Here is a 25,494-nt window from a genome sequence, read left to right as displayed (position 1 = left end):
AAAGGGAAATACTTTAGCACTTGAGTTAGCTGCATAGGTTTCACTGTTTCTGAATGTGAAGAAAGGTATAGCTTCAGAAGTGGTACATTGAGGGTGCTTGCTAGAATTTTTTTGGGGGGGCAGAAATGACAGCAAAAAACATTTTCTTACACTCATAACGGATCACTCTTCTTAAACCCTTAAGTCACAAGCCTAAATAACATTAAGTTCTAAAATAGTCAATGTCTGTGCTTCAAATGAGATTTCATAAGGACCAATTTCATATCTGGCCATAATGGAGTAAAAGGAACTGATTTACCCTTCTTATCAGACATCTAAAAAAACATACAAACTATGTGAAATGGGTTTTAGACTTTAGAAAACAGGCAGTACAGACAGGGATATTTGAGGATAGAGAAACAAATGAGGTGAGCCCTGTGATTATCACAGCTTATTGCTTGGAGAGTTTTCAACCCATAATGCAAAAAGAGACCACCAAAACAGAGCCTAGCTGATTCAGTAAGTTAAGGCAACAGAACTGGATTTTAAGGAAGTCATGAAAACTAGGATTTGTAAAATAAAATACAAGAGAAGAAAGATACAGCATCTTTCTCTATCTGATATGCAGAAGGATCTCCTGAGTACTAATTTTTGAAAGTGTAAGGAAAACACTTGAGGTTGGGGGGAAGACCAGGGAAAAAAGAGTAGCCTGAAGTATCACCAAAGCACACAGAGAGGTAGGAACTTCTGTTTCTGTTAGTCAGGGTAGAAAAACTTCCTAATCCATGGCCAATTGGGTAGAATAACCAGAGGGGTATTTATTGACTTGGTAGAGGAGCCAAATTAGTCCAAGAGTAAAGTGAGCTCTGAATCCAATATAACAAAGCTTAAAGCAAACCTTGAAGGGATCAAATTAATTCCAAGTAATTTAACTACATCCCAGAAAAGGCCCCAAAAGATTTAAAATAATACAACAAAACTAGCACCTAACAATATAAAATCCACAACATTTAGCCCTCAATAAGAAATTACTAGGTATGAATAAAAGGGATATATGACTGTACTCAAGGAGAAAGGGATATATGACTGTACTCAAGGAGAAAAATCAATCAGTAAGCCACAGAGTAAGAAATGACACATATAAAATTAATAATCAAGGCCATTAAAACAGTAAATATACTCCATGATGAGAAAAGAAAGGGAATTCATAAAAAAAAAGAAGTTCCTAACTGAAATTCTAAATATGAAAAATATCTGAAATGAGAAAACCAAACAACAAACAAAAAAACACTGGATAGGATTAATAATAGTATATATACCACATAAGGAAGGCTAAATGACATAAGGTAGATAGATAACTTTAAGGTGTAGAAATAAAAACTATGAAAGAAGAAACCCACAGTGAATAAAGACTGGAAAATAATAAAGAGTTATCTCTGTGACCTGTGGGATAAAGTTATGTAACACATGTAATTAGCATTTCAGAAGGAAAAAAGGAGGATGGAAAAAATAAGGGGCAAAGGTTCAATTTTTGAAGAAGTGTATAAACCACAGATCCAAGATGCTAAATGAATGCCAAGGAGAAGAAACACGAAGAAAACAACACTAAGATACATTAAAATTAAATTGCTAAAACCAGTGATAAAGAGAAAATGTTCAATAGATAGTGAAAGACATAATATGTACAGAGAAAAAAAAGAATGTCTACTTCTTGTCAGAAATTATACAAGCCAGAAGACTATGAAGTGACAATTTTAAAGTACTGAAAGCAAAAAAGTCAACCTAGAATTTTATGCTTGGCAAATATGTCATTTTCAAACAAACAAAAATTGAAAGAATTTATCACCAACTGACATGTGTTACAGGAAAGTTAATTCTCTAAAAGAAATTCTTCAGACAGAAGAAAAATGCTATCGGGTGGAAATTTGGATTAATACATAGAAAAAAGAGCACCATAATCTGGAAACCAGAGGATAAAAATAAAATAAACTTATCTCATTTCAGAACTCTCTTAAAAAATAATAAATTGTGTTTTTTGTTTGTTTTTTTTTGTTTTTAATTGTTGAAACCTTCCGTGTCATGAGGACTTTTTACTTTTTAAAAAAAATTTATTTATTTTTGACTGTGTTGGGTCTTCGTTTCTGTGCGAGGGCTTCCTCTAGTTGCGGCAAGCGGGGGCCACTCTTCATTGCGCTGCGCGGGCCTCTCACTATCGCGGCCTCTCCTGTTGCGGAGCACAGGCTCCAGACGCACAGGCTCAGTAGTTGTGGCTCACGGGCCTAGTTGCTCCGCGGCATGTGGGATCTTCCCAGACCAGGGCTCGAACCCGTGTCCCCTGCATCAGCAGGCAGATTCTCAACCACTGCGCCACCAGGGAAGCCCATAAATTGTGTTTTAAAACAATAATGTACTGCAGGAAATGGGAACTAGCGAGAGCTGGGAATGTTAGGGATTTTAAAACTTATGTAGATCAGGCATGCAGAGCTGCTGAGGAATTTGTCAATATTTACCATGAGACAATGGACAAAAGAAGATGGGCACTAACCAGGCTGCATCTGGACAAGGCCACTTTAATATGTAATGGAAATGTTGTTACAGGACTGGAAGCCCTAATTTTTTTGAGATATTGCCTTCTAGTGAGTTCCAGGTCAATATGTTAGATTGCCAGCCAGTTCATGAGCAAGCTACTCAGGCCCAGACTACAGTTCTTGTTGTGACCAGTGGAACTGTGAAGTTTAATGGAAACAAACACTACTTCAACCAGAACTTCCTGCTGACTGCTTAGTCTACTCCTAACAATACCGTGTGGAAGACTGCAAGTGACTGCTTCCATTTTCAAGACTGGGCTAGTAGTCAAAGGGGGCAAAAGTCCATTGACTTGTGGTCCATTAGTTCCACCAACAGAAATTTATGTGAATTAATTCATTTCATTGTAGAAGCACTAAAAACTAGTATGTGCTGAAACTAAATTTCTTTAATATTTTTTTATTCCTAGCAGCACCTTTTCTAGCAGCTGCCAGTTTGAATTGTTGCCTTTAAGAGCTTTAATGCTAGTTTTCTACATTCCTTATATAAGTTTCACTAATGACATTCTTACAGTAACATTAAAGCTATGATCTCTGTACTAACATACTCACTGTGAGCCCAGCATATCGCAAAAATGAAATCCTTTTATTGTACTGTCTATGGGATATCAGCACAATGTAACCTCTCTGGGAGGAAGTGGAGGGTTTTTTTGATATTTAGTTAATTTTGTAGTACAACATGTACCTATTTTTGGTAAACAGTGGTAATGCAGTTTTAATATAAGGCTTTTTCAATCAGTTCAATGAACATTTTACTAATTTAGGTTTACATAACAACTCTGACATATTAGAATCTCACGTAGAGATGTTCAATAGTCTTTTTATGTTAAGAAATGTGGGTTTTTAAAATGTCGGCTTGTTTTCCTGTGAAGTGAATTGATCTACTAGAGAGGTGTAAAATGTTCTGGATTGATACCTGAGTGCTGAATACACTCAGTGGCTTAAAAGCAAACTTCTTAAAAACATTTTTCTTGGCAGCTCCAGGTTTGTAACTTTAGGTAGTGAATGGTAGGTAGTAGGGCTAATAGCTCTAATGGGAGAATGTGGAGTAAGAACTGTAGAGATCCGAGGTTGGCCAAAAGTAAGGCAGGGTATCAAATGGTATATTTTTGGTACTTGTTTTCTACCTCCTAAAAATGTAGCCTAATTTTAGGATTTAAGTCATTAAGGTAATAAGTATCCTTACCAAATGGTCATGAATGTCACTTTTGTTCTAAGAATTATTTTTAAAGGTTTTTCCAATTCACCTCATACTTATCACCAATAAATGTCTCAATTTATTCAAGAACTTATGAGGGTAAAATGTCAGCAATAAGCCTGACCCTGCAGCAGGGTCTGACAGGAAAGTTGGAAACAAAGCCATCGCTCTCTCTTTGGGGCCCTTCTAAGTCTTCCACATGAACTTCAGGCCAAAAGTCTCCTATGTACTACCCACCCCCAAAGTGACTGATTTGTTACCTGTGTTTACACTGTCAACTGCACAATCTTTTTACTAAAGTTAAAATTATCTAATCTCATGATTTCTTCTTCCATATGGCATTGAGCAAATAAATCTGTTATAAAACATGTTCCTGTTATGTGGCTAACACTTTGTCTTTTTAGAGAAAATAAAGAACAGCAGATCTTCATAAGCCCACATACTTCAAAAGAACCAACTGATTGATTTTACGTCTCAACATCTAAAGAAAAATAAATCTAGCTTTGTTTTTGGTTAAACTTTGTGTCTTTCCATTTTTGAATTTACTGTTTTCATGTTTTTACACTAGATGTGCCAGCTTTGTTTCTACACTGCAACTCAAAGTTAATGTTTCTTGTCACTTAATTTGAAAATCAGTGATTCATTTACTCTTGTCCCAAACTACACATTACATTTCTGATATATTAACAAAATAGAATTAAGTAGGAGAAGGGGATGGAACTGATTTTAGACCACACCTTCTTGTAGTACTGACTAAAACTTACACGTTATATTCTACACAAAGTGAGTTTATTCTAATTTTAGATTGGCTTTTTAAAACCACAGCTTTAGCAGCAACAATCAGATTGCCCAAACACTGCCCCTTCCCTTAAGGAGAACAGTCTCAGGTAAAAGCTGCATATAACTAGCAATAACAGAATTGAGTGGTTGTATACTGTTCATGAATTGAATGTTTTAAGACTTGTATATGAACTGCTTTTTCCAAATCTGGAAAAATTTCAGCCATAATTTTTTTGAAAATTTATTTAGCCTTTCCTTCTGTGACTCCAAAGACACAAATGTTAAGAGATTTTGTTGTAGACCCATAGTTCCCTGATGTTCTGTTCATCTGTATTGTATTTTGTTTTTCCTCTGTAATGACTGAGCCATTTCTATTATTCCGTTATAAAGTTCAGTGATGTTTTCCCCCTCTTTCCTCTCCATTCTGCTGTGCACATGCACTGAGGTGTTTTTCTTTTTTTAAATAAATGTTTTATTTTAGATAAGCTTTAAATTCACAGAAAAGTTGCAAAGAGAGAAACGAGAATTCCTGTATAACCTGCACCCAATTTACCCTACTGTTAACATCTTACATTACTAGCAGATTTGTCATACCTATTAATATAATATTGATACATTATTAAATAGAATCTATACTTTATTCAGATTTCCTTGGTTTTTTTAACCTAATCATTTTTTTTTCCTTTTCCACAATTCCATCCAGGATACCACATTACATTTAGTTATCATGCCTCTTTAGCCTCCTCTAGACTGTAAGTGATAATCTTTTTTGGTAATCTTGACAGTTTAGAAGACACCGTAAAAAGGTCCTTCAGTTTGGGTTTGTCTGATGTTTTTCTCACAGTTAAAAATGGGGCTGTATTTTTGGGAGAAAGACCACAGAGGTAAAATGACTGTCATTCTTATCCCACTTTATCAAGGGCACATGCTATCAATATGACTTATCATTGATGAGAACCTGGTTGAGGTAGTGTGTGCCAGGATTCTCCAATGTAAAGTTACTCCCCACCCCCGCACCTACCCCCATGCATACTGTACTCTTTATTTTTTTTAATTTTTAAATTTTTGGCCATGCGGCATGCAGGATCTTAGTTCCCCGACCAGGGATTGAACTCATGCCCCCTGCAGTGGAAGTGCAGAGTCTTAACCACTGGATTGCCAGGTAAGTCCCCATATTGTACTCTTTAGAAGGAGGTCACTAGGCACAGCCCACTAAAGGGGCGGGAATTCTGCCCCACCTCCTTGAAGGTGGAGCAATTCCATAAATTATTAGTAATTCTGTGACAGAGATGTTTCTGTTCTCTCCCATTTATTTATTTACTTAATCACATATCAGTATGGACTCATAAGTAATTTATACTTTGTGTTATAAACCAACACTATATTATTTTATTGCTCAAATTGTTGCAGCTTTGGCTATTGGGAGCTCTTTCAGTTTGGCTCCTATGTTCTTTGACATACCCCCATCATTCTGTTTTTTGAGTATTTCCTTAAGTTCCTACATACTCATCTTCTATGTTCTATGCCCCTAGAACCAGCCACTTCTCCATAGTTGCCTCCTTTTATGGGAGAATTATACTAGAAACTACTTATAGATCTATTTCATTTTCTATTTCTTTATAATTTTGTTTTGGAAAACAATGGGTTTCTAGGAATTTGACCATTTCATCTAGATTGTCCAATCTGCTGGCATATAATTACTCATAGTATTTCCATAATTATTTTATTTATGTGGAATTGGTAATACTGCCTCACTTTCATTTCTGATTTTAGTAATTTGAGTCTTCTTTTTTTCTTATTCAATCTAGCTAAGGTTTGTGCATTTCATTACTTTGTCAAAGAACCAACTTTTGGTTTCACTGATTTTCTCTACTGTTTTTCTATTATTTATCTCTCTTCTAATCTATATTATCTTCTTCCTTCTGCTGGCTTTAGGTTTAGTTTGCTCTTCTGTCTCTCAGTTCCTTAAGGTGTAAAGTTAGGTTATAGATTTGAGATCTTTTTTCTTGTTCAGTATATGTGTTTACAGCTACAAATTCCCACCTTAAGTGTTACTTTCACCATATCCCATGAGTTTTGGTATACTGTGTTAACATTTTTACTCTCTCAAGGTATTTTCTAATTTCCCTTATGATTTCTTCTTTGACTCATTGGTTTTTAAGAGCATCTTATTTTCTATATATTTATGACATTTCATTTTCTGTCTGTTAATGATTTCTTGGTTTTGTTAATTTTGATTGGAACAGATACTACATATGATTTCAGTCTTTTAAAATGTGTTAAAACTTGTTTTGTGGTCTATTCTAGAGAATGATTCATGTGTACATAAGAAAAAAATGTGTAGTCTACTGACCTTGGGTGGAGTCTTCTATATATCTGTTAGGTTCAGTTGGTTTATGATGTTGTTCAAGTCCTTTACTTAATTTTCATCTGGTTGTTTATTCCATTATTGAAAGTGGAATATTGAAGTGTTTACTACTGTAGAATTGTATGCTTTTCTCTTCGATTCTGTCAATGTTTACTTCATATATTTTGAGACTGATGTTTGGTACATATATGCTTATACATTCTTTTTGGTGGATTGACCCTTTTATCAATATATAATGTCCTTTTTTTTTTTTCTCCCTTGCTGCTTTCAATAATTTTTCTTTGTCTTTAATTTTTGCCAGTTTGATTACTATGTGTCTCAGCGTGTTTCTCCTTGGGTTTATCCTGTATGGGACTCTCTGCACTTCCTGGTCTTGGGTGGCTATTTCCTTTCCCATGTTAGGGAAGTTTTTGACTATCTCTTCAAATATTTTCTTGGGTCCTTTCTCTCTCTCTTCTTCTGGGACCCCTATAATGCAAATGTTGCGTTTAATGTTGTCCCAGAGGTCTCTTAGTCTGTCTTCATTTCTTTTCATTTTTTTTTCTTTATTCTGTTCCTCAGCAGTGAATTCCACCATTCTGTCTTCCAGGTCACTTATCCGTTCTTCTGCCTCAGTTATTCTGCTATTGATTCCTTCTAGTGTAGTTTTCATTTCAGCTATTGTATTGTTCATCTCTGTTTGTCTGTTCTTTAATTCTCTAGGTCTTTGTTAAACATTTCTTCCATCTTCTCAATCTTTGCCTCCATTCTTTTTCCAAGGTCCTGGATCATCTTCACTATCATTATTCTGAATTTTTTTTCTGGAAGGTTGCCTATCTCCACTTCATTTAGTTGTTTTTCTGGGGTTTTATCTTGTTCCTTCATCTGGTACCTAGCCCTCTGCCTTTTCATCTTGCCTATCTGTGAATGTGGTTTTTGTTCCACAGGCTGCAGGATTGTAGTTCTTCTTGCTTCTGCTGTCTGCCCTCTGGTGGATGAGGCTATCTAAGAGGCTTGTGCAAGTTTCCTGATGGGAAGGACTGGTTCTCTCCTTTCTTTTGGTTACCATTTCTGTGGAATAGCTTTTTCCATCCCTTCACTTTTGGCCTATATTTGTCTTTAAATTTAAAATGAGTCTCTTGTAGATAGCATATCTCTGAATCTTGGTTTTTATCCATTCAGGTAATCTATGCCTTTGATTTGAGCATTTAATATATTTACATTTAAAGTCATTATTGATAAGTGAGGACATACTGTTGCCATATTGTTCGTTGTTTTCTGTGTCTCTTGTAATTGTTTTGTCCCTCTCTTCCTGTCTTGCTGTCTTCCTTTATTTAATAATTTTTGTTGATTTGCTTTGATTCTTTTTCTCAGTATCTTTTGTGTATCTATTGTATTTATTTTTTCTTTGTTTTTAGTTAGCTTGACTTTTGCAAAAATATTTTGTAGTTATAACCGTCTATTTTAAGTTGATAACGTCAGCTGCACACAAAAACTCCACACTTTATGTTCTTGTAGTCAGAGTTTGCGTCTTTTTATATTACAGACCTATTATACAATCTTTATCTAATTTTTATCTTCTAATTTTTATATTATCATTAAAAGTAATTTAACTATTACAGTGCTACATTATTCTGTATTTATTTGCCTTCATCAGTGAGAGTATTTTGTGTTGCTCTTTAATATATTTTCATTTCATTTTGAAGAACTCCCATAATTAAGCATTTCTTATAAGGCAGGTCTAATGGTTACAAACTCCATTGGTTTTTCTTTGTCTGGAAAAGACTTTATTTTTCTTCATTTGTAAAGGATACTTTTGCCAAGTATAGTATTCTAGGTTAGCAGGTTTTTCCTTTTAGTGTTTTGAATGTAACACCCCACTCTGTCCCAGCCTGCAAGGTTTGTGCTGAGAAATCTACTAACAGTCTTATGGGAGTTCCCTTCTATGTGCTGAGTCACTTTTCTCTTGTTGCTTTCAAAATTCTCCTTGTCCATGACTTTTGACAATTTGATGATGAGTCTCAATGTACTTTATGTTAATCTTATTTGGGGCCCTTGAGTTTCATGAATCTGGATGTCCATTTCCCTCCCAAGATTTGAGAACTTTTTGCCATAGTTCCTTTTTTATTCTTTTTACTTTTTTATTGAAATATATTTGACATATAACACATTGTATAAATTTAAGGTATTCAACTTGTTAATTTGATACATTTATATATGGTAATATGTTTGCCATTGTAATGATAATTAGCGCCTCTATCACACTATATAATTATCCTTTCTTTTTTGTAGTTGGAGTAATTAAGTTATAGTCTCTTAGCAAATTTATTGATTATAATACATTGTTTCCTATTTTAACTATTGTTTCCTACTTGTGCTGTGCATTATATCTCTAGGGCTTATTTACTATTTGTTGCAAGTTTGTACCCTTAAACAACATCTGTCCTGCCCCCTACCCCACCATCTCCTGGAAACTATGATATTATTCTCTGTTTTTATAAGTTTGACATTTAAAAATTCCACATATAGGTAACATCATACAGTATTTGTCTTTCTCTGTTTGACTTATCTTACTTAGCATAATGCATAATGTGCTAAAGGTCCATCCATGTTGTCATAAATCAATGGCAGGATGTCCTCCTTTCTCATGGCTGAATATCCTATTGTATACACGTACCACATTTTCTTTATCCATTCATCTATCAGTGGTCATTTAGGTTGCTTCCATATCTTGACTACTGTAAATAATGCAGCAATGAACATGGGGGTGCACATATCTTTTTGAGTTAGTGTTTTTGCTTCCTTGAGATAAATGCCCAGAAGTGGAATTGCTGGATCATATGGTAGTTCTATTTTTTAATTTTTTGAGGATCTTCCATACTCTTTTCCACAATGGCTGCACCAATTTATATTCCCACCAACAGTGCACCAAGTGTTCCTTTTTCTCCACATCCTCACCAGCAACTGTTATGTCTTGTCTTTTGATAATAGCTATTCTAACAGGTGTGATGTGATACCTCATTGTGGTTTTGATTTGCATTTCCTTCATGATTTATGACATAGAGCATCTTTTCATGCATCTGTTAGCCATCTATATGTCTTATTTAGAAAAATATCTATTCAGGTATTCTGCCCATTTTTTAATTGGATTGTTCTTTTGTTATTGAGTTGTATGAGTTCTTTATATATTTGGGTATTATCAGATATATGTTTTACAAAATTTTTCTTCCATTCTGTATGTTGTCTTCTCATTTTGTTAATTGTTTCTTTTGCTGTTCAAAAGTTTTTAAGTTTAATGTAGTCCCATTTGTTGATTTTTATGGTTGTTTGTGGTTTTGGTGTCCTATTCAAAAAAGTATTGCCAGGACCAATGTCGAGGACCTTCTTCCTTGTGTTTTCTTTTTCTTTTTAAAAATTTATTTATTTTACTTATTTATTTTTGGCTACGTTGCATCTTCATTGCTGCATGCAGGCTTTCTCTAGTTGCGGCAAGCAGGGGCTACTCTTTGTTGCAGTGCTCAGGCTTCTCATTGCAGTGGCTTCTCTTTTTGCAGAGCATGGGCTCTAGGCACACGGGCTTCAGTAGTTGTGGTGCGCAGGGTTCAGTAGTTGCAGCGTGCGGGCTCTAGAGTGCAGGCTCAGGAGTTGTGGCGCATGGGCTTAGTTGCTCCACGACATGTGGGATCTTCCCAGACCAGGGCTCGAACCCGTGTCCCCTGCATTGGCAGGCGGATTCTTAACCACTGCACCACCAGGGAAGCCCTTCCTTGTGTTTTCTTTTAGGAGTATTATAGTATCAAGTCTCATGTTTAAATGTTTGATCCATTTCAAGTTAATTTTTGTGAGCGGTGTAAGTCAGGGCTCCAGTTTTATTGGTTTGCATGTGTTTATCCAGTTTTCCTAGCACCATTTACTGAAAGGACTATCTTTTTCCCATTGGGTGCTCTTGGCTACCTTGTCAAATATTAGTTGACCATATAAGCAGGGGTTTAATTCTGGGATCTCTGTCCTGTTCCATTGGTCTGTCAATTTTTGTGCCAGTACCATACTGTCTTTACTACCGTAGCTTTTTAGTATAGCTTGAAATCAGGAAGTGTGATACCTCCAGCTTTGTTCTTTTCCCTCAAGATTGCTATGGCTATTCCGGGCCATTTGCCAGTCAATACAGATTTTAGGATTTTTTTCTATTTCTGCGAAGAATGCCTTTGGCATTATGATGGGGATTGCGTTGAATCTGTAGATGGCTTTGGGTGGTATGGACATTTTAACAATATTAATTCTTTTTTAAAATTTATTTTATTGAAGTATAGGTGATTTACAATGTTGTGTTAATTTCTGCTGTAGAGCAAAGTGGTTCAGCTATACATATATATACATTCTTTATCATATTCTTTTCCATTATAGTTTATCATAGGGATATTGAATATAGTTCCCTGTGCTACACAGTAGGACCTTGTTGTTTATCCATTCTATATATAATAGCTTGCATCTACTAATCCCAAACTCCCAATCCATCCCTCTCCCTCCTCTCCTCGCCCTTGGCAACCACAAGTCTGTTCTCTTATGATCCATGAACACAGATCCATTTGTTTGTGTCTTCTTCGATTTCTGTCAAAAAAATCTTGTAGTTTTCATTGTAGAGATTTTTTACTTCCTTTGGTTAAATTTATTCCTACGTGTTTTATTGCTTTTGGTGCTATGGTGAATAGAATAGTTTTATTTCTTTTTCAGATGTTTCATTCATTCTTAGTGTAGAGAAATACAACTGATTGCTGTATGCTGATTTTGTACCCTGAAACTTTACTGAAATTGTTGATTAGTTCCAACAGTTTTTTGGTTGAGTCTTCAAGATTTTCTAAATGTAGATTATATCATCTGCAAATAGCAAAAGTTTTGCTTCTTCCTTCCCAATTTGGATGCCTTTTATTTCTTTGTCTTGCCTAATTGCTGTAGCTAGAACTTCCAATACTATATTGAATAATAGTGGTGAGAGTGGGCATCCTTGTATTGCTCCTGATATTAGATGAAAAGCTTTTCAGTTTGTTGTATATGGCCTTTGTTATGTTGAGGTATGTTCCTTCTATACCCAATCTGCCAAGGGTTGTTATTATGACAGGATGTGGTATTTTGTCGGATTCTTTTTCAGCATCTATTGAGATGATCCTGTGATTTTTATCTTTCATTTTATTAATGTGATATATTACATTTATTAATTTGCATATGTTGAACCATCCTTGTATCTCAGGTATAAATCCCACTTGATCATGGTGTATAATCTTTCTTATGTGTTCTTGAATTTGGTTTACTAATATTTTCTTGAGAATTTTTGCATCTATATTTGTCAGGGATACTGGTGTATAGTTTTCTTCTGGTGTCCATCTCTGGCTTTGGTATCAGGGTAATGCTGGCCTCACAGAATGAGTTTGAAAGTATTCCCTTTTCCTCAATTTTTTGGAACAGTTGGAGAAGAATTGGTATTAATTCTTCTTTAAGATTTGGTAGAATTTGTCAAGTGAAGCCACCTGGTCCTGGGATTGTCTGTATAGGGAGGTTTTTGATTACTGATTCAATCTCTTTGCTCATTATTGTTCTGTTCAGATTTTATTTCTTCCTGATTCAGTCTTGGTAGGTTGTATGTTTCTAGAAATAGCCATAATTTCTTTAAATAAACTTTTTTTTATTTTTTAATGATTTCTATATCTTTGTTTAACTTCTCATTTTGTTCATGTAATGTTTTCCTGATTTCATTGAGTTGTCTATCTGTGTTCTCTTCTAGCTTGCTGATCTTCCTTAAAACATTTTTAATTCTTTGTCAGACATTTTGTAGATTTCCATATCTTTGGAGTTTGCTACTGGAAATACATTGTTTTCCTTTGGTCGTGTCATGTTTCCTTTATTTCTCACATTCCTTGTAACTTTGAATTGATGTTTTTGCATGTGAAGGAATAGTTACCTCTTCCAGACTTTACGGACTAGATTCAGTAGGGAAAGACCTTCCCTGTGGATGATATGAAGGAGGCAGCTGGGTTGGGTGCCAGTTGTGGACTTCAGGCAGCTCTATCAACTGAAGTCAGCATTCGCAAAGACTATGGGGGTCCTGGACAGTGAATGTTGCAGTTATCTGCAGCAAGGGCAAGGACTGCTAGGGTTCTTGCTGGCAAAGGTTGCTTGATTCCTCTTGCTCTCCTTTATTCTTGCAGAGGGATGTCTCAGCAAAGGGGATCACTTTTGGTGTCAGAGTACAGGCATACACAGTGGCAACACTAGAGTCCAGAGCTCAACCATGTGCATGGTGTTGCCAGGGTAGGGTGGGGGGTTGTAGTGGCTCTAGCCGCAAAGGGAGCACAATAGAATCTTCTGCTCTAGAGCATTGTAGCAGCATGGGCTCCAGGCAGCCCCATCAGCTGAGATAACCATAGGCAAAGACCATAGGTGTCCTCAGTGGAGAAACTTGCAAGTGTCTGTTGCAACAGTGAGATCTCTTGGGGTCCTTGGTGGTAAAGGCTGCAAAGGGGTAACTTGTTTTTTCATCCTCTTCATAAGGTCTTCAGCAGAGCCTAAATTTTTAATTTTGACAAAGTCCAATTTATCAGGATTTTGTATGTGCATGTGTACCTAAGAACACTTCACCAAGTCCTTGGTCCAGTGGTTTTCTCCAAATTTTAAAAATTACATCACTTTAAATTATATTTAAATCTGTGGTACATTTTGAGTTAATTTTTTATAGGGAGTGAAGTTTAAGTGGAGATCATTTTTAAAAATATTTATTTACTTATTTATTTATTTGGCTGCGCTGGGGATCTTCGTTGCTGTGTGTGAGATCTTTGTTGCAGCATACGAGATCTTTAGTTGCAGCTTGCAAACTCTTAGTTGTGGCATACGAACTCTTAGTTGCGGCATGTGGGATCTAGTTCCCTGAGCAGGGATCGAACCCAGGCCCCCTGCATTGGGAGCATGGAGTCTTAGCCACTGTACCACCAGGGAAGTCCCTAAGTTGAGATCATTTTTTAACCTATCCATTTGTTCATGTACCATTATCTTTCTTTCATTGAGTTTCTTTTTCAACTTTGTCAAAAAATCATTTTGGTGTCCTTGGGTGGATCTATTTCTGAGTTCTCTAAATCAGGTAGAGTACTGCTTCCCACGTTATACTTATTTTCAGTATTGTTTTAGCTATTCTAGTTACTTTGCCTTCACATATAAATTTTGGAATAATGTCATTACGTTTTTTAAATGCTTGCTTGGTTTTTGATAGGAATTATATTAAAAATGTATAAATTATCAATTTTGTAAGCTACCATCTTTGCTGTGTTGCCATTCAAAGTTCCTAATATATTTATTTAGATCTTTGAGTTTTTTCATGTGTTTTTTAGTGTCCAGCATAAAAGTCCTATACATGTTTTATTAGATTTATACCTCAATATTTTATTTTGAGTAATTGTAAATGTTACTGTATTTTAAATTTCTGTCTCCTTATCACTTGCTAGTTTATAGAAACATTCTTATATGTTGTTCTTTTATGCTGAGACCTTGCTGAACGTAGATTAGAACTTAGAACTTAGATTAGAGACCTAAATGTAAGACCAGACACTATAAAACTCTTAGAGGAAAACAGAGGAAGAACACTCTTTGACATAAATCACAGCAAGATCTTTTTTGATCCACCTCCTAGAGTAATGGAAATAAAAACGAAAATAAACAAATGGGACCTAATGAAACTTCAAAGCTTTTGCACAGCAAAGGAAACCATTAACAAGACGAAAAGACAACTCTCAGAATGGGAGAAAATATTTGCAAATGAATCAACGGACAAAGGATTAATCTCCAAAATATATAAACAGCTCATTCAGCTCAATATTAAAGAAACAAACAACCCAATCCAAAAATGGGTAGAAGACCTAAATAGACATTTCTCCAAAGAAGACATACGGATGGCCAAGAAGCACATGAAAAGCTGCTCAACATCACTAATTATTAGAGAAATGCAAATCAAAACTACAATGAGGTATCACCTCACACCAGTTAAAATGGGCATCATCAGAAAATCTACAAACAACAAATGCTGGAGAGGGTGTGGAGAAAAGGGAACCCTCTTGCACTGTTGGTGGGAATGTAAATTGATACAGCCACTATGGAGAACAGTATGGAGGTTCCTTAAAAAACTAAAAATAGAATTACCATATGACCCAGCAATCCCACTACTGGGCGTATACCCAGAGAAAACCATAATTCAAAAAGACACATGCATCCCAATGTTCATTGCAGCACTATTTACAATAGCCAGGTCATGGAAGCAACCTAAAAGCCCATCAACAAACGAATGGATAAAGAAGTTGTGGTACATATATACAATGGAATATTACTCAGCCATAAAAAGGAAGGAAATTGAGTCATTTGTTGAGACGTGGATGGATCTAGAGATTGTCATACAGAGTGAAGTAAGTCAGAAAGAGAAAAACAAATATCGTATATTAACGCATGTATGTGGAACCTAGAAAAATGGTACAGATGAGCCGGTTTGCAGGGCAGACGTTGAGACACAGATGTAGACAACAGACATATGGACACCAAGGGGGGAAAACTGTGGTGCAGTGGGGATGGTGGTGTGCTGAATTGGGTGATTGGGATTGACATGTATACACTGATGTGTATAAAATTGATGACTAATAAGAACCTGCAGTATAAAAAAACTAACAAAACAACTAATACTGAAGTTTCATTGGGTTATTTGTAAGGAAATATGTTACTTTAAGTGTTTCAGACATTACATGAAATTTCTAAAAATCTTATATGTTCTGGTATAATGTTATAAGTCATAATTCTAGTTATTACGTTAAAATGTATATCTCAGAAATAACTAAATTTCCTTGTCAATTGCATTATTATGAACTTTCATCAAATCTTTAACCGTGGTCATTTTTAAGTCTTTTATCATTTACAGACAGTTCTGGGTGTACTCTGATGCTTTTGCAAATATGTTCCTATAAAAGGGTTTCATCTTAAAAAAAAAAAACAGACAAATGACATACAAGGGAATTCCCATAAGGTTAACAGCTGATTTCTCAGCAGAAACTCTACAAGCCAGAAGGGAGTGGCATGATATACTTAAAGTGATGAAAGGGAAGAACCTACAACCAAGATTACTCTATCCGGCAAGGATCTCATTTAGATTTGATGGAGAAATCAAAAGCTTTACAGACACGCAAAAGCTAAGAGAATTCAGCACCACCAAACCACCTCTACAACAAATGCTAAAGGAACTTCTCTAAGTGGGAAACACAAGAGAAGAAAAGGACCTACAAAAACAAACCCAAAACAATTAAGAAAATGTTCATAGGTACATACATATCGATAATTACCTTAAACGTGAATGGATTAAATGCTCCAACCAAAAGACACAGGCTTGCTGAATGGATGCGAAAACAAGACCCATATATATGCTGTCTACAAGAGACCCATTTCAGACCTAGGGACACATACAGACTGAAATTGAGGGGATGGAAAAAGATATTCCATGCAAATGGAAATCAAAAGAAAGCTGGAGTAGCTATACTCATATCAGATAAAATAGACTTTAAAATACAGAATGTTACAAGAGACAAGGAAGGACACTACATAATGATCAAGGGATCAATCCAAGTAGAAGATATAACAATTATAAATCTATATGCATCCAACATGGGAGCACCTCAATACATAAGGCAACTGCTAACAGCTATAAAAGAGGAAATCGACAGTAACACAATAATAGTGGGGGATTTTAACTTACGTCAATGGACAGATCATCCAAAATGAGAATAAATAAGGAAACAGAAGCTTTAAATGACACAATAGACCAGACAGATTTAATTGATATTTATAGGACATTCCATCCAAAAACAGCAGATTACACTTTCTTCTCAAGTGCGCATGGAACATTCTACAGGATAGATCACATCTTGGGTCACATATCAAGCCACAGTAAATTTAAGAAAATTGAAATCATATCAAACATCTTTTCTGACCACAACGCTATGAGATTAGAAATGAATTTCAGGGAAAAAAACGTAAAAAGCACAAACACATGGAGGCTAAACGTTACTAAATAACCAAGAGATCACTGAAGAAATCAAAGAGGAAATCAAAAATACCTAGAGACAAATGACAATGAAAACACGATGATCCAAAACCTATGGGATGCAGCAAAACAGTTCTAAGAGAGAAGTTTATAGCTATACAAGCCTACCTCAAGAAACAAGAAAAATCTGAAATAAACAATCTAACCTTACACCTAAAGGAACTAGAGAAAGAAGAACAAACAAAACCCAAAGTTAGCAGAAGGAAAGAAATCATAAAGATCAGAGCAGAAATAAATGAAATAGAAACAAAGAAAACAATAGCAAAGATCAATAAAAGTAAAAGCTGGTTCTTTGAGAAGATAAACAAAATTGATAAACCATTAGCCAGACTCATCAAGAAGAAGAGGGAGAAGATGCAAATGAATAGAATTAGAAATGAAAAAGGAGAAGTTACAACAGACACTGCAGAAATACAAAGCATCCTAAGAGACTACTACAAGCAACTCTATGCCAATAAAATGGACAACCTGGAAGAAATGGACTAATTCTTAGAAAGGTATAATCTTCCAAGACTGAATCAGGAAGAAATAGAAAATATGAACATACCAATCACAAGTAATGAAATTGAAACTGTGATTAAAAATCTTCCAACAAACAAAGTCCAGGACCAGATGGCTTCACAGGTGAATTCTATCAAACATTTAGAGAAGAGCTAACACCCATCCTTCTCAAACTCTTCCAAAAAATTGCAGAGGAAGGCACACTCCCAAACTCATTCTATGAGGCCACCATCACCCTGATACCAAAACCAGACAAAGATACTACAAAAAAAGAAAATTACAGACCAATATCACCGATGAATATAGATGCAAAAATCCTCACGAAAACACTAGCAAACAGAATCCAACAACACATAAAAAAAAAAAAAAAGGCGACGTGGCTATACCTACAGCAGACAAAACACTGTCTCTAGAGACAAACGAGATCATCATATAATGATAAAAAGATAAATTCCGCAGAAGATATAACAATTATAAACATATGCACACCCACTCTAGTGTGTGCGTGTGTGTGTGTGTATATATATATATATATATATATATATATATATATATATATATATATACACAACATCACCCAACAGAAAAATACACATTCTTTCAAGCACACGTGGGTCATTCTGCAAGATAGATGTTAGGTCGCAAAACAAGTCTTAACAAATTTAAGAAGACTGAAATCATTCTAAGTATCTTTTCTGAACTAGAAATCAATGACAGCAAGAAAATTCACAAATATGTGGAAACTAAATAACATACTCTTGCACAAATATTGGGTCAAAAAGGAAATGAAAAGGGAATTTTAAAAGTATCTTAAGAAAAACAAAAACATAACATACTAAAACGTATGAGATACAGCAAAAGCAGTATAAGAAGAAAGTTTATAGTGATAAACATCTACATTAAAAAAGAAGCATATCAAAGAAACAAGTAACTTTAAATCTCAAGGAACTAGAAAAAAGAATTAAGCCCAAAGTTAGTGGGAAAAAGAAAATAATAAAGATTAGATCAGAAATAGAGAACAGAACAATATAAACTAAGAGTTGTTTTTCTGAGAAGCTAAACAAAATCAACAAACCCTTAGGCTAGACTAAGGGTAAAAAAGAGAAATTCAAATAAACAAAATAAAAAATGAAAAGAGGAGATATTACAACAGATGCCTCAGAAATAAAAAGGATAGGACTATTATGAACAACTATGCCAACAGATTTTTGTTTTAACATCTTTATTGGAGTATAATTGCTTTACAATGGTGATAGTTTCTGCTTTATAACAAAGTGAATCAGTTATACATATACATATATCTCCATATCTCTTCCTTCTTGCATCTCCCTCCCTCCCACCCTCCCTATCCCACCCCTTTAGGTGGTCACAAAGCACCAAGCTGATCTCCCTGTGCTATGCGGCTGCTTCCCACTAGCAGTCTATTTTACATTTGGTAGCGTATATATGTCCATGCCACTCTCTCACTTTGTCCCAGCTTACCCTTCCCCCTCCCCATATCCTCAAGTCCATTCTCTAGTAGGTCTGTGTCTTTATTCCCGTCTTGCCCTTAGGCCAACAAATTAGATAAATGAGGTGAAATGGATAAACGCCTAGAAACATACAACCTGTAAAAACTGAATCATGAAGAAATAGAAAGCCTGAACAGACCTATAAAAAAATAAGAAGACTTAACCAGTAATCAAAAACCTCCTGAGAAAGAAAAGTCCAGGGCCAGATGGCTTCATGGTGGAATTCTACGAAACACTCAAAGAATTAATACCAATGCTTCTTAAACTCTTTTAAAAAGTGGAATAGGGCAAGGACCTACTGTATAGCACAGGGAACTCTACTCAATATTCTGTAACAACCTATCCGGGTAAAGAATCTGAAAAAGAATGAATATATGTATATGTATAACTGAATCACTTTGCTGTACATCTGAAACTAACACAACATTGTAAATCAACTATAGTCCAATAAAATTTTTTTTAAAAAGGAACAGGGAACATTTCCAAACTCATTTTATGAGGTCAACATCACCCTGATTCTAAAACCAGAAAAAGACACGGCAAGAAAACTATACACCAATATCCCTAATGAATAGAGATCCAAAAATGCTTAACAAAAGACTAGCAAACTAAATTTAACAGCACATTTAAAAGAACTTAAACCATGAACAAGTGGGATTTATCCTTGGGACACAAGGATGGTTAACTATATGCAAATCAGTCCATGTGTTTCATCACATTAAATAAATGAAAGAAAAAAGATCTCAAACGATGTAGAAAAAGCATTTGGCAAAGTTCAACACCCATTCACGATTAAAATTCTCAATAAAATCGGTATAGAAGACAATCTCCTCAACCTAGTAAAGGCTACATATGAAAAGCCCACAGCCAGTGGGGGAAAACGAAAAGTTTTCCGCTAAGATCTAGTACAAGGCAAGAATGCCCACTCTCACTTGTATTCAACATAGCATTAGAACTCCTACCCAGGGCAATTAGACAAGAAAAAGAAATAAAAGACATCTAAATAAAAAAATAAGAAGTAAAACTATCTCTGTTTACAGATGACAAAATTCTATATGTAGAAAACCCAAAAGACTCAACTGAAAAAAAACGTTAGAATAAATAAATTTAGTTAAGTTAGAGGATACAAAAATCAACCTACAAAAAACAGTATGTTTCTATACCAACAATGAATTATCCAAAAAGGAAATTAAAAAATACTTGCGAAATAACTTAACCGAAGAGGTCAGAGACTTGTACACTGAATATTATAAAATGTTGAAGAAGGAAATTAAAGAAGATTAATGGAAATGGAAAGACACCCCATGTTTACAAATTGAAGAAATAAATACTGTTAAAATGTCCATATGATGCAAAGTAATCTATACATTCAATGCAATCCCCATCAAAATCCCAGTGGCATTCTTTATAGAGATAGAGAAAACTATTCTAAAATTCATATGGAACATGAAAGACCCTAGAAAACCAAAGCAATCTTTTTTTCCTTTTGTTTTTTGAATTTTATTTTATTTATTTTTTTATACAGCAGGTTCTTATTAGTCATCAGTTTTATCCACATCAGTGTATACATGTCAATCCCAATCGCCCAATTCATCACACCATTACCCCCACCCCCCTGCCACTTTACCCTGTTAGTGTCCATACATTTGTTCTCTACGCCTGTGTCTCAATTTCTGCCCTGCAAACCGGTTCATCTGTACCATTTTTCTAGGTTCCACATATATGCGTTAATATACGATATTTGTTTTACTCTTTCTAACCTATTTCATTCTGTATGACAGTTTCTAGATCCATCCACATCTCAACAAATGACCCAGTCTCATTCCTTTTCATGGCTGAATAATATTCCATTGTATATATGTACCACCACTTCTTTATCCATTCATCTGTCGATGGGCATTTAGGTTGCTTCCATGACCTGGCTATTGTAAATAGTGCTGCAATGAACATTGGGATGCATGTGTCTTTTTGAATTATGGTTTTCTCTGGGTATATGCCCAGGAGTGGGATTGCTGGATCATACGGTAATTCTATTTTTAGTTTTTTAAGGAACCTCCATACTGTTCTCCATAGTGGCTGTATCAATTTACATTCCCACCAACAGTGCAAGAGGGTTCCCCTTTCTCCACACCCTCTCCAGCATTTGCTGTTTGTGGATTTTCTGATGATGCCCATTCTAACTGGTGTGAGGTGATACCTCATTGTAGTTTTGATTTGCATTTCTCTAATAATTAGTGATGTTGAGCAGCTTTTCATGTGCTTCTTGGCCATCCATATGTCTTCTTTGGAGAAATGTCTATTTAGGTCTTCTACCCATTTTTGGGTTGGGTTGTTTTTTTAATATTGAGCTGCAAGAGCTGTTTATATATTTTGGAGATTAATCCTTTGTCCGTTGATTCATTTGCAAATATTTTCTCCCATTCTGAGGGTTGTCTTTTGCCTTATTAATGGTTTCCTTTGCTGTGCAAAAGCTTTGAAGTTTCATTAGGTCCCATTTGTTTATTTTCGTTTTTATTTCCATTACTCTAGGAGGTGGATCAAAAAAGATCTTGCTGTGATTTATGTCAAAGAGTGCTCTTCCTATGTTTTCCTCTGAGAGTTTTATAGTGTCTGGTCTTACATTTAGGTCTCTAATCCATTTTGAGTTTATTTTTGTGTATGGTGTTAGGGAGTGTTCTAATTTCATTCTTTCACGTGTAGCTGTCTAGTTTTCCCAGCACCACTTATTGAAGAGACTGTCTTTTCTCCATTGTATATCCTTGCGTCCTTTGTCATAGATTAGTTGACCATAGGTGTGTGCATTTATCTCTGGGCTTTCTATCTTGTTCCATTGAACTATGTTTCTGTTTTTGTGCCAGTACCATGTTGTTTTCATTACTGTAGCTATGTAGTATAGTCTGAAGTCAGGGAGTCTGATTCCTCCAGCTCCGTTTTTTTCCCTCAAGACTGCTTAGCCAAAGCAATCTTAAGAAAGAAGAACACAAAGAGGAGAAGATGGCGGAAGAGTAAGACGTGGAGATCACCTTCCTCCCCACAGATACATCAGAAATACATCTACACGTGGAACTGCTCCTATAGAACACCCACTGAACGCTGGCAGAAGACCTCAGACATCCCGAAAGGGAAGAAACTCCCCACGTACCTGGGTAGGGCAAAAGAAAAAAGAAAAAACAGAGACAAAAGAAGAGGGACGGGACCTTCCCCTCTGGGAGGGAGCTGGGAAGGAGGAAAGGTTTCCACACACTAGGAAGCCCCTTCGCAGGCGGAGACTGCGGGTGGCAGAGGGGGGAAGCTTCACAGCCATGGAGGAGAGTGCAGCAACAGGGGTGCGGAGGCCAGAGTGGAGAGGTTCCCGCACCGAGGATCGGCGCCGACCAGCACTCACCAGCCCAAGAGGCTTGTCTACTCACCCGCCGGGATGGGCGGGGGCTGGGAGCTGAGGCTCGGGCTTTGGAGGTTGGATTGCAGGAAGAGGACTGGGGTTGGCAGCGTGAACACAGTCTGAAGGGGTTAGTGCACCACGGCTAGCCGGCAGGGAGTCCGGGAAAAAGTCTGGACCTGCCGAAGAGGCAAGAGACTTTTTCTTCCCTCTTTGTTTCCTGGTGCGCGAGGAGAGGGGATTAAGAGCTCCGCTTAAAGGAGCTCCAGAGACGGACGCGAGCCGCGGCTATCAGCACGGACCCCAGAGACGGGCATGAGACACTAAGGCTGCTGCTGCAGCCACCAAGAAGCCTGTGTGCAAGCATAGGTGACTATCCACACCACCCCTCCCGGGAGCCTGTGCAGACTGCCACTGCCAGGGTCCCGTGATCCAGGGACAACTTCCCTGGGAGAACGCACGGCGCGCATCAGGCTGCTGCAATGTCACGCCGGCCTCTGTTGCCGCAGGCTCGCCCTGCATCCGTAGCCCTCCCTCCCCCCCGCCTGAGTGAGCCAGAGCCCCCGAAGCAGCTGCTCCTTTAACCCCGTCCTGTCTGAGTGAACAACAGACGCCCTCAGGCGACCTACACGCAGAGGCGGGGCCAAATCCAAACCTGAACCCCGGGAGCTGTGCGAACAAAGAAGAGAAAGGGAAATTTCTCCCAGCAGCCTCAGAAGCAGCGGATTAAAGCTCCACAATCAACTTGATGTACCCTGCATCTGTGGAATACCTGAATAGCCAACGAATCATCCCAAATTGAGGAGGTGGACTTTGGGAGCAAGATATATAATTTTTCCCCTTTTCCTCTTTTTGTGAGTGTGTATGTGTATGCTTCTCTGTGAGATTTTGTCTGTATAGCTTTGCTTTCACCATTTGTCCTAGGGTTCTGTCCGTCCATTTTTTTGGTGTTTCTTTTGTGTTATTTTACTTAAAAAAAATTTTTTTCTTAATAATTATTTTAATAAGTTTATTTTATTTTATCTTACTTTTTAAAAATTTTATCCTCTTTCATTCTTTCTTTCTATTTTTTTCTCCCTTTTATTCTGAGCCGTGAGGATGAAAGGCTCTTGGTGCTCCAGCCAGGCATCAGGGCTGTGCCTCTGCGATGGGAGACCCAACTTCAGAACACTGATCCACAAGTAACCTCCCAGCTCCACGTAATACCAAACGGAAAAAACCTCCCAGAGATCTCCATCTCAACACCAAGACCCAGCTTCACTCAATGACCAGCAAGCTACAGTGCTGGACACCCTATGCCAATCAACTAGCAAGACAGGGACACAGCCCCATCCATTAACAGAGAGGCTGCCTAAAATTATAAGGCCACAGACAACCCAAAACACACCACCAGACGTGGACCTGCTCACCAGAAAGACAAGATCCAGCCTCATCCACCAGAACACAGGCACTAGTCCCCTCCACCAGAAAGCCTACACAACCCACTGAACCAACCTAAGCCACTGGGGACAGACACCAAAAACAATGGGAACTATGAACCTGCAGCCTGTGAAAAGGAAACCCCAAACACAGTAAGATAAGCAAAATGAGAAGACAGAAAAACACACAGCAGATGAAGGAGCAGGGTCAAAACACACCAGACCTAACAAATGAAGAGGAAATAGGCAGTCTATCTAAAAAAGAATTCAGAATAATGATAGTAAAGATGATCCAAAATCGTGGAAATAGAATAGACTACATGCAAGAAACATTTAACAAGGACGCAGAAGAACTAAAGAGGAATGAAGCAACGATGAAAAACACAATAAATGAAATTAAAAATACTCTAGAAGGGATCAATAGCAGAATAACTGAGGCAGAAGAACGGGTAAGTGACCTGGAAGATAAAATAGTGGAAATAACTACTGCAGAGCAGAATAAAGAAAAAAGAATGAAAAGAACTGAGGACAGTCTCAGAGAGCTCTGGGACAACATTAAATGCACCAACATTCGAATTATAGGGGTCCCAGAAGAAGAAGAGAAAAAGAAAGGGACTGAGAAAATATCTGAAGAGATTATAGTTGAAAACTTCCCTAATATGGGAAAGGAAATAGTTAATCAAGTCCTGGAAGCACAGAGTGTCCCATATCAGATAAATCCAAGGAGAAACACGCCAAGACACATATTAATCAAACTATCAAAAATTAAATATAAAAAAACATATTAAAAGCAGCAAGGGAAAAACAACAAATAACACACAAGGGAATCCCCATAAGGTTAACAGCTGATCTTTCAGCAGAAACTCTGCAAGCCAAAAGGGAGTGGCAGGATATACTTAAAGTGATGAAGGAGGAAAACCTACAACCAAGATTACTCTACCCAGCAAGGATCTCATTCAGATTTGATGGAGAAATTAAAACCTTTACAGACAAGCAAAAGCTGAGAGAGTTCAGCACCACCAAACCAGCTTTACAACAAATGCTAAAGGAACTTCTCTAGGCAAGAAACACAAGAGAAGGAAAACACCTACAATAACAAACCCAAAACACTTAATGGGAATAGGAACATACATATTGATAATTACCTTAAATGTAAATGGATTAAATGCTCACACGAAAAGACACAGACTGGCTGAATGGATACAAAAACAAGACCTGTATATATGCTGTCTACAAGAAACCCACTTCAGACCTAGGGGCACATACAGACTGAAAGTGAGGGGATGGAAAAAGATATTCCATGCAAATGGAAATCAAAAGAAAGTTGAAGTAGAAAGTCTCATAACAGAAAATAGACTTTAAAAAAAAGACTATTACAAGAGACAAAGAAGGACCCTACATAATGATCAAGGGATCGATCCAAGAAGAAGATATAACAATTGTAAATATTTATGCACCCAACATAGGAGCACCTCAATACATAAGGCAAATAGTGACAGCCATAAAAGGGGAAATCAGCAGTAACACAATCATAGTAGGGGACTTTAACACCCCACTTTCATCAATGGACAGATCATCCAAAATGAAAATAAATAAGGAAACACTAGCTTTTAATGATACATTAAACAAGATGGACTTAATTGATATTTATAGGACATTCCATCCAAAAACAACAGAAT

At 36.7% G+C, this 25,494-nt stretch overlaps 1 protein-coding gene and 1 pseudogene across 2 annotated transcripts in view; one reads left to right on the top strand and one right to left on the bottom strand.

Moving 5' to 3' along the window:
• The window catches only part of ZNF782 (zinc finger protein 782), a 60,083-nt gene that overhangs the window by 6,975 nt on the left and 27,614 nt on the right, over positions 1–25,494 (bottom strand). The window lies entirely within an intron of this gene.
• LOC309633017 (NTF2-related export protein 2 pseudogene) lies at positions 2–24,017 on the top strand (annotated as a pseudogene). Its single transcript has one exon. The product of its transcript is annotated as an NTF2-related export protein 2 pseudogene (transcript).

Source organism: Balaenoptera borealis, assembly GCF_965194805.1.
Source record: "Balaenoptera borealis genome assembly, chromosome: 8".
NCBI classification, from domain to species: domain Eukaryota; kingdom Metazoa; phylum Chordata; class Mammalia; order Artiodactyla; family Balaenopteridae; genus Balaenoptera; species Balaenoptera borealis.
The sequence above is the reverse complement of the archived record's forward strand: the minus strand, read 5'-3'. Positions and strand labels throughout refer to the sequence as shown.